Source organism: Bombina bombina, chromosome 3, assembly GCF_027579735.1.
Source record: "Bombina bombina isolate aBomBom1 chromosome 3, aBomBom1.pri, whole genome shotgun sequence".
NCBI classification, from domain to species: domain Eukaryota; kingdom Metazoa; phylum Chordata; class Amphibia; order Anura; family Bombinatoridae; genus Bombina; species Bombina bombina.
The window spans coordinates 1,066,652,395-1,066,662,614 of NC_069501.1; the positions used below are offsets into that span (position 1 = coordinate 1,066,652,395).

General features: G+C 40.9%; 1 non-coding gene across 1 annotated transcript; it reads right to left on the reverse strand.

Annotated features, from left to right (window-relative positions):
* Nucleotides 1-8,929: 8,929 nt before the first annotated feature.
* LOC128655140 (U5 spliceosomal RNA) lies at nt 8,930-9,041 on the reverse strand. Its single transcript, XR_008401688.1, has one exon. It is a non-coding gene; the product is annotated as a U5 spliceosomal RNA (small nuclear RNA).
* Between the last annotated feature and the right edge of the window lie 1,179 nt (nt 9,042-10,220).

Here is a 10,220-nt window from a genome sequence, read left to right on the forward strand (position 1 = left end):
CTGTTGACCAGGAGGCATAATCCCACAAGTAAGGATGAAATCTGTGGACTCGTCGTATCTTGAAAAAGAAATATACTAAATTTCTTTACACTTGTATGTTTAGTGACCACATAATCTTGTGCAGAAAAAAAAGAACAAAAAATGTATGTGTGTATATATATATATATATATATATACACACACACACACAAACATATTACCAGAATGCTTTGCCCCTAGCACCTTTTGCTGTATACTACTTTCTCTCCCAGGTTTATACGTTTCCCATCAATTTCAGTGCTGAGTTAAAAAAAATTCTTGGCAAAAAAGTTAGAGAGCCTACTTTAAAAAAAAAAAAACATGCACATTCATTTGTCTATTAATTTTACTATGCAGTACACACAAATACTGTAATGTGCTTTTGAAAATTGAGTCATCTCTGAGCTATTTGTTCAGCTGACAGAGATTAGGGTTTTTACTTATTTTTGTTACCCAATAAAGTATTAGACTCTCTGATGTTACATTCTGTAGCACTCTCCACCAAAGAGTCAACTACTTACTGAACTACTGGGCTGTCTAAAGACTACTTGTTTTAGAGTTTAAAGAGACATACAAAAAGACAATACTCTAATAATACAATGTTGTAACTCAGTGCTTGACTCCTGTATATGAGGTTAATCGCACAACTATAGGGCTAGATTGCAAGTAGAGCGCAATTTATCACTCTTGCGTTAACTTCGCTAGATTGAAAGTTGAAAGTAAAATGTTTCTGAACAAGCACTAACCCAATGCACAAACAGCGAACTTTGAATATCGCAAACTTTTTAACATATTCCCCTTTAGATTTCAATGGAGGGTGAAAAGCTGGAGAAAAAAAAGTGCGGGGGGGGGGGTAAAATATCTATCTATAAACCTCGCTCCCCAAGGTTCACTTGGGGTGGATGCCAGAGGATAAGCGAGGTGACCCCCTTTAACCCCCCAGGCGGAAGCAAAAACAAAAATAGTGTAGATGGGGGAATTACAGTACATCGAGAGAGAGAGAGAGGGAGAGAGAGAGAGGGAGACAGAGAGGGAGAGAGAGGTGGGGGAGATAGGGGGGGGGGGGAGAGAGAGGGAGAGAGATAGGAATATCTATTTAAAAATGCTTGGAGCATATTCCCCATGTGAAGAACATTGGAATGTGAAATATTTACAGTACATAAACAGTTAAACCCTTTATTAAAATTAATATTGCATTAATATGATTTTGCATGTTTTCAGCTACTTGACTGCAAAGGGCTCCAATGCACTTTCTACGTATTATTTATGTGTTTATATGTGTATATATGTCCGTTAATACATATATAAATACATATGTACACACATATACATATTTAGACATGTATATGTATTTATCTCTATGTTAAAGCCCTTTTGCAGCCATTTTCTAACACCTGAGACCTTATATATTTGTTTTAAAATAATTTTATTAGACAGTGTTATTATGATTGTAACTGTACTTTTAAATTAATTAATTTTGATTTGTTTTGTGTAACTTTTTTGTCACAAGTAACCGTTACCTAGATCTCTGAAGTTGCGCTATCCCAATGCGCGTTAAATTTAATTGCGCTCAAGAGAACGTGTTTACTTTTAACCTGTAATAGGCGTGCTACTTCCGACATGCGCAAAGATCCATTGTAACCCCTTATTGCTCAGGGCAACAGTTAGCGTACCACTCGTAATCTAGCCCTCAGTCAGCTCCAGAGCAGCAATACACTACTGGGAGTGAGCAAATGACAAGAAACGTGTGTTTAGCCACCAATCACCATCTTGCTCACAGCAGTCCATATTGCTGCTAATAAGCCCACCTAGGTATGCTCTTCAACAAAGAATCCAAAGAGAATAAAGTAAACTTGATAACAAAAGTAAATTGAACAGTTTCAAAATTGAATGCTCTATCCAAATCTTGAAAGTTTAATTTTGACTTTAATATCCCTTTAACTGAATTGTGCAGTGCAATGCATATTCTGCCTAACTGTAGAAATCTATTGACTGATGTACAGAGATGTCAGAGGAACCAAAGTGAATAAAGTTTTGTTAGCATAATTACTTCATCATAATTCTTGGATCACACACAGTAGAAATACCACTCTGGACCCACAGAGCAATGCTGATCCTGAGCTGAATCTGATGCTGATCGCACAACTGTGTGAATTATGCTGTTGATTGGATAAGCGTCAGTTTCCTAGCTGTATTTCTACTGTATGTGTAACCTCTTTGTGGAGAATAAACTTATAGGGGCCTATTTAAAGGGACACTGAACCCAAATTTTTTCTTTAGTGATTCAGATAGAGCATGCAATTTTAAGCTTTCTAATTTACCCCTATTATCAATTTTTCTTCGTTCACTAGCTATCTTTATTTGAAAAAGAAGGCATCTAAGCTTCTTTTTTGGTTCAGCCTCTGGACAGCATTATTATTGGTGGATGAATTTATCCACCAATCAGCAAGAATAACCCAGGTTATTCACCAAAAAAGTTCCAGCATCTAAATTTACATTCTTGCATTTCAAATAAAGATACCAAGAGAATGAAGAAAAATTTCCTGCTCTATCAGAATCATGAAAGATTCCTTTAAGACGGTGCAAGCGGACATGATCCATAACTGCGGATCTTGTCCGCTGCACATCGATAAATATGCTCTCGGCATTTATCATGCTGGTGCAATGCCGCCCCCTACAGATTTGCAACCAATCGACCGCTAGCAGGGGGTGTCAATCAACCCGATCGTATTCGATCGGGTTGATTTCTGGTGGTCTGTCTGCTTCCTCAGAGCAGGCGGACAGGTTACTTTAGACCACTGCTTCATAACTTTTGTTTCTGGCGCTTGGAGCTTGATAATTTAGCCCCATAGCATTAAAGGGTCACTAGTCATAAATGACATGCTCTAAAGAATTAGATAATATAATGGCCACAATTAAGGGAGATAAGATATAGATGGATTGCGCAATATGAAGCATACTTAGGGTTACAAACTGTGCTTTTTGACTCCCTAGGGGGCATAGGATAAGCAGAATTGTTTTGCATGAAAGATATCTTGAATATTGTTTAATTCTTATTGATTTGAGTTTTACGTCCCTTTAAAGTTCACGCATCTCAATAATCAGCTCAGCCTCTAGCCTCGGATTTTCTCATCATTGCTGAATCACAGAGATCATGAAATCCCTGCCCGTGTGCCCCTTTGGAAGACTAAAGTGTAAAATCCTGAATTTCAGTCTTGCAGTGGAAGTTTTAACATAAAATGCAGCTTTAAAAATAGCTTTACTGCATGATGATGATCTTCTGTGCTCAGCTTTGCTTTTCCTTCAAGTAGTGTTCTTGAACAATATGATTTATTGGCACCAAATGACTTAAAATACACTGCTGCCCTTATAAGGCAACTCTTAAGGAGAATTAAAAAAAAACTCAACACAGAACAACCACAGCCAGCTTTGTAGAATTACAAAATCTGGATAAGTAAAATAAATAAAAAAGCAGCTATTTAGTAACAGTCTGTGTTTTACTTAGGCCATAAGAAGTGGGTAACAATGGAATAAATAAAAAAGTGTTATAGAAATAGCAAAACAATTCTGCTGTAGTCTCCTACAGCTCCTCCCAATTGCTCAGAATCCCAAAAAAACAACAAACCAGGGGAGCAAAACCGAGACCAGTGGCTCGGAAACAAAACATATAGAACATACTAGTACAAAATGAAATCTTAAAGGTACAGCATATAAATGTATAGACATATTACTATGATATATTCAGCTTAGTTGTCTCACTCTTTTCACATAACAAAGGATAGCTGCTACTTTGTAATGAAAACCTCCAATTAAATGCATGATGCAGCTGATATATAGAGAGCTGTTTTTTTTTACTTAGTAGACAACTATTTTAACCTCTTTACTCATATGTTATTGTTCATATTAGACTGATACCTAAACACATACTTGAAAGACTGACATGAGAATGTGTGTGCACTTTATATGCCATTGGTTGGCATTTCAAATACAATGTTTATGCGCCTTTAAGGACTCCATGGAGTGAATAACTCAGCTAGTCACTAGGCTCTGCTCATATCACCCCCTTGTATCTAGTCTGCCAACAAACTCAAGGCACCTGTTTTCAATTCCTTATCTATCTTCCTGCACCTTTGCTATCTTCCAGTCCCTCTACCCAAAATCCTGCAGACCATTGCAGGAGTAAAATTGACCCAATTAGAAGTATCTATCCATGTTGGACAATGGATTTTGACCTCACTACCTATGCCCTCGAACACATTCTCTCCCACGTTCTTCCATCTCTCTTTGCTATTCTAGTCCCAGCAATATCTCTATCTTCCAATTTCTCTCTCCCCACTGATACTTATAAGCATGTGGTTATCACACTCATAGTAAAGAAGTCCACTTTTAATCTAACCTCAACCTTCCGTTATTAAATTGACCCTCACCCTAAACAGAGAAATGGTTCTGATAAAGACTACTAATAATCTACTTGCTGTTATTCTAGAGCTTTCCTCAGCATTCAACACAAGCCGGTGCAGCCACAATATGATTAAGGGCCGAATAATAGTCTAATAAAGCCCTGTTTTATAGGAATACTTTGCCTGGAATGGTTTATGTATTGATAGAATTTTAGTTTAAAATAAGTTACTTTGGGTTCCAGTACCCCTTCTATTCTCCCTCTATTTCTCTTCGCACATCCCACTCTAATTATTGTATGATTTGCTTAATGTCCTCACACTACTTATAGCTCAGTAAACTTGGCTTCTACTGAAACCATCACTACATGTCACACACCAGAATTAGTAATCACCATTTTATCCAAGTCCCAACTGACTCTTGATTCTGCACTATCACGCCCTAAATCAAACGGCACACCAAGACCGTATACCAGGGTAAACTACTATATCCCACAGCACTATAAAAATCCTGCTACTCTCTTTTATGTAACTTCTCTTTAAATGTGTCCATTCTTCATCTAATACACCACCAAAACATTAACTTATCTTACACTGACTATTGCAACTTACATTACATACTATTGTGCAGCTCAAGAGCAGGATATCTTGAGCAAGCTAAGTTTTAAGTTGCCATCTGTTTACTACTCAGGCACTGCAATGCCTCCTCTGGGGCCCTGCCGCAAAAAGTTATTATTTAGCCATTTTGTGGGGGATAATCACATAGGCCTAGACTACAAGTGGAGTGCTAATTTAATTTGCCCCTTTGCGGGCGCGCAATAAGTAACTAGCCATTACAAGTGGCTGGTTATTGCTACCACAAGCTTGTGGTAGCAATTAGCACTAAGAAAATTAACCAGAGATCAGATATCTGGTTAATTTTCAAAATAAACCCAATTGGCCCCAAAATAATGAGGGCTAAAGTTGGCAGGTGTGTGAGGTGTTACATATACATATATACACAATATATACATATATAATTACCAATCTGCTGCCCATATCTGCACAACTTATCCCTTTTGCTGGGCTAGTTCTGATGCCATGTCTGACAGCATGAGAACGAGGCTCCCATGGGAGCCTATGGAAGCGCGCTCTTGTGAGGTTGCGTTCTCATTGCACCTAACTTGTAATACCAGCGCCTGGACTCATTGGGGATTTTGGGTAAAAAAAAGAAAAGATTATGGGCTTTACTTAACAATTTATTAAAAATTTGTAAAATATTGTAAATCAGTTGATACTTTTATTAACACATAATATATCACTGCAAAAAGATTACATTTTTTATTGTCTGTCATTTATATGAATATTCTCTTCACACACCATAGACAAAAACTTAAATTATGCTTACCTGATAATTTTATTTTCTTCGGACGGGGAGAGTCCACAGCTGCATTCATTACTTTTGGGAATTCAGAACCTGGCCACCAGGAAGAGGCAAAGACACCCCAGCCAAAGGCTAACATACCTCCCCCACTTCCCTCATCCCCCAATCATTCTGCCATGGGGAACAAGGAACAGTAGAAGACATATCAGGGTGAAAAAGGTGCCAGAAGAACAAAACACAAAATGACAGCCGCCCCATACAAAAAACACGGGTGGTGAGCTGTGGACTCTCCCCGTCCGAAGAAAAGAAAATGATCAGGTAAGCATAATTTATTTTTTTCTTTATAAACGGGGAGAGTCCACAGCTGCATTCATTACTTGTGGGAAAATAATACCCAAGCTATAGAGGACACTGAATGCAAAACGGGCGGGTACAAAAGGCAGCCCATTCTGACAACCCAAGTAACTGCCTAACAGTTAGAACCAGCAAGGCCTTTGCAAAAGACCACTGAGGTTATTAGACTCGACCGGACCAAAAAGCCCCTGAGGAAACAAAGTCCTGCAGAGACTAGTGCGAAAGAAACCCCAAAAGTAACTCCAAAAGAGTAACCAAGACGAAAGAAAGCAAAACCAATGAAAAAAAAACTACCGCCAAACAGGGCAAAGGGAGAAATCCCTATCTGCATAGAAGCCAAGGATTAATTAATGCCCTAAAACTGAAAGGGAGAAGGAAAACCTCTCCCCAACTCGCACCCAGGAAGAACAACCAAAGGCAAAACTGTCCCTGGAAGCCGCTGAAACAGTATCAAAATAATTGAATATACTCCTCCAAAGCCACAGGCGTCCTGCAGCAACGGAGGACTTAGCGGTCAAAGTCGCCAACCCTAGGCATTAGACTGCACAGGACCATCCTCAAGAAAAAGGACTCTAAGAGTGCAGAACAACTCCTTCCGAAAAAAAGGACCGAAATGAAGAGAGCAGAACCCGGAAAAACAGTACAGAAACTACCTGCCGAGAAGGATCTACCGCAAAGCCTTCTCTTAAGGAAGGCTCACAATATCGACTATGATATGCAGCCAAAGATCAATAGATCCGACAGATCCCTGACCCTCGCTCCGGGCAATGGATCCAGCACCAAAAGTGACTGATAAAAGCAGGGGGGACACCCCCACTGAACAGTGGAAGAAAAGTACCTCCCTTCAGCAGTTGGATACTATGGATAAAGATGCCTTAGGCAAGGGTATTTGCAAGACCAACATAATGAAATTACAGCCACAGCTGTATTTAAACTCTTGAGCTTCAGGTTTCAAGGAAGCATAGACCACCACTAAGCCATGGTGGGACACCATCCAAATCCGACCCAAGGAGGGAAAACGAAATCAGCACAGTGCCTCCGCGCACCAGCACACCACACCTGCACACAGGCATGGAGCGTTAAGCTGTAGGCAGACTCCACAAGTCAAGTACCAGATGACCAAAACATCCAGCCACTACGACCAGTCCAGTAGAAGACTAATTCTCTAAGAAGAGAAAAATATGCGCTGGTAGGAACCGAAGATGTTGCGGAACCAAGCCACTTTAAGGGATCTGGAACAGAACTCCAAAAAGTCCAGTCAAAAACAAGGACCAGGACAAATAAATGAGAAGAAAAAACAGAAGCGCCACATGGCCCAATATTGTTTGTTCAGAGATGAATAAATCTTAAGGTGATGAGTAAACTCACATTTAGTAGAGCACCTCAATTAGTGCTATATATACGGTCTGGGATCTATAGGGTCACCCAGAAGACCAACCTCCTGCACAGGAACTGATGTCTATATAGGCGAGAGGAAGACACAGGTGCCAATATGGCCTAGTATTGCTGATGCAAAGGTTTCAATACAAGCAAAGAGAGGAATAATACTCACAAAGTGTGAAGCACCTCTTGTGGTGCTATAGAGGCATGAAGGGGTCAATTCAGTCACCCAACAGACTTCTAGCCAGAGATACAAATGGATCCAAAGGTACAAAGGATCCCACAGCTGGTCCAAATAAGCGAATATTCCTCCAGAGAGGGATAAAAGATATATGTCCCAAAGAAAAATGCAGCAAGTGTTCAAAATATTAAAAGTTGATTTTAATAAAAATTATAAAATAATAACAGGCAACGCGTTTCTCAGCAGATAGCTGTTTCATCAGGCTTCATAAAATGTTAAAATACAAACAAACAAATAAACCCAGACACACAGAACTTGGAGCCGGCTTACAAATGTACTACCCGCTTGAGGAACCACCGGGTTACCCCTCCGGAGCAGACTTCGCACCCCAGACGATGCATCACAGTTATATCCAAGGCACCTTGGACACTGAACTCTCAGGTAAGAGTCCCAGACACAGAGTGCTTAAGACACCTACAACGGGAAACAAGTCCCGAATTAAAAAGGATGCTAGGCAATGATGAGAGCCGCACAGCCACTCTGGTTAACCCTAAGGCACTAAGGACAACAGCACTAAGTCCAAACACTAAGGAAACGTCAATAGAACAGAGCTCAACCCCAGACATTCTGGTTTAAAAATAGGACCATAGTCTCCAAAATCCCCCCAGGATCCTTCTCCTGGAAGCCCCTACAGTTCAAGGAATAACAAATGAACTAACATTATAACCCCAGACGGGTAAAAAAAAAAAAAAAAAAACGTCTAAGCAGGGGCAAAAACAGTAAAAAGGGAACACCCTAATCTGCAAACTCCAAAAATATGGGAGCAGATGGAATCCCGGAAGTAGAAAAACCCAAAGGTCCTACTTCCTGAAACAGCTGACCAAAGGCCAACCCCAAGGAAAGGAGACAAAAAAGGGCCCAATAAGCCTCAACCCGAAGGAAGAGATACTGTCAACAAGGAAAACAGGTCCAAAAGGACAATTCCAAAGAAGACTTTAAAGAGAAGACGAGGAACATTACCCAGAGCAATCCTTAGCAGGATCCACTCTGGCCCCTCACCAACAAATAGAAACAGGCCAGCGAGGACGGAGTGCAATCCTTCGGTCGCCTGCAAATCACAATGTAAACCATAGTGAAAGGGTACTCGCTGTAAGGAACACCTAGTCTGATGTTCCTTCTTAAAATAAGAGACGAGAACCAGCCTGTCAACTGGGTATGGAAGGTCCCTCTATATGTAGCCCTGCATGGGCAGAGCCTCAAAAAATTTTGAAGCTCATGGCAGTTCCACTTCACGAACACTCTAGCAAAAATCAAAAGCATAATTTGATCTGAAGAGAAACCAAAGGGAAACTAACTCCTCATCCGAGTGAGAAACTGACCATCGAACAAGGCAGCCAGTTACACCGGCACCCCAATGATGACATAAGCCGTAAGGAACAGAGATTAGCGCCCGACCAGGACCTGCTACATAGGGCATTCAAAACTGACCCAGGTCACAGAAAAATCAAGATCCCATAGGATCGACAAAAACTAAGAACATAACAATGTACGGAATTCTTAACATGTGACTTCCGCGGAAGTGCTCAAGCGACCACAAAATCGCCAGTATCAAATTCCAGAGAAGAAATGTTTCACAGCGGAAAAATTATAACAGACATAAACTTCCAAAATAAATAAAACCCATCCTAACTGGATAAAAAAAAAGAAGGCAGCACCTGCAGGTGAACACCCAAGAAGAATGGGTACAGTAACAGGACCAGCCAATCAGAGACCCCATTCCTTTAAAGTTCAGAACTGGAATAAGATACCCCCCAAAAAAAAGGAAATTGGAGATGATAAGGAGATTAACTACATCCCCACACATCTAACCCAGCTTGCCGTCTGGAACAGAAGACCGTGGATCCCCCAACCTATTAAGACTGGGATCCTCCAGCACCGCCAAAACATGCCACAGCAGGACACGAAGGCGCGCCAGTCTATAATGAAAAGCAAGAATTACCTCTGCCAGGGGAAGTAACGACCCCGACCCCCAGGGTTGGACCCCTGAAGCCTCAGAGGAAACTGCTTCCCCAGATAGCTTACCTGACCCAGGCGATCCCACGCCTGATGAGCCCTGGTTAGCAGAACACAGACAGTATCTCAGCAACACCTCCCTCTCTGGAAGATTTAAATGAGCCAACACGATAGATATGGCCATGCGGAAACCGTGCCGTAACCTCTGGAGGAAACAAGCCACTTTCCAGAGAAGGGGTAACGGCATTAGGCACACCTGCTTGCGTAGCCAAGGAAGTTTCATGGGGACGCGCCTCACAGGAGATGGGATCCCATGGCTCGTCAGACTCTAAGTTCCCTGTTCCAGGAGAAGAGAGCACTCTAAAGCGGCATTCGGAACATAACTGATGGGCATGGATTACCCGGACCATTTCATACTCTTCACAAGAAGTTGAATCTGAATCAGAGACATCTGTCTTCAAAAAATCAGAGTCCTCCATAACTTGGTGATAGACACTTATGGAGAGAAAAAAAT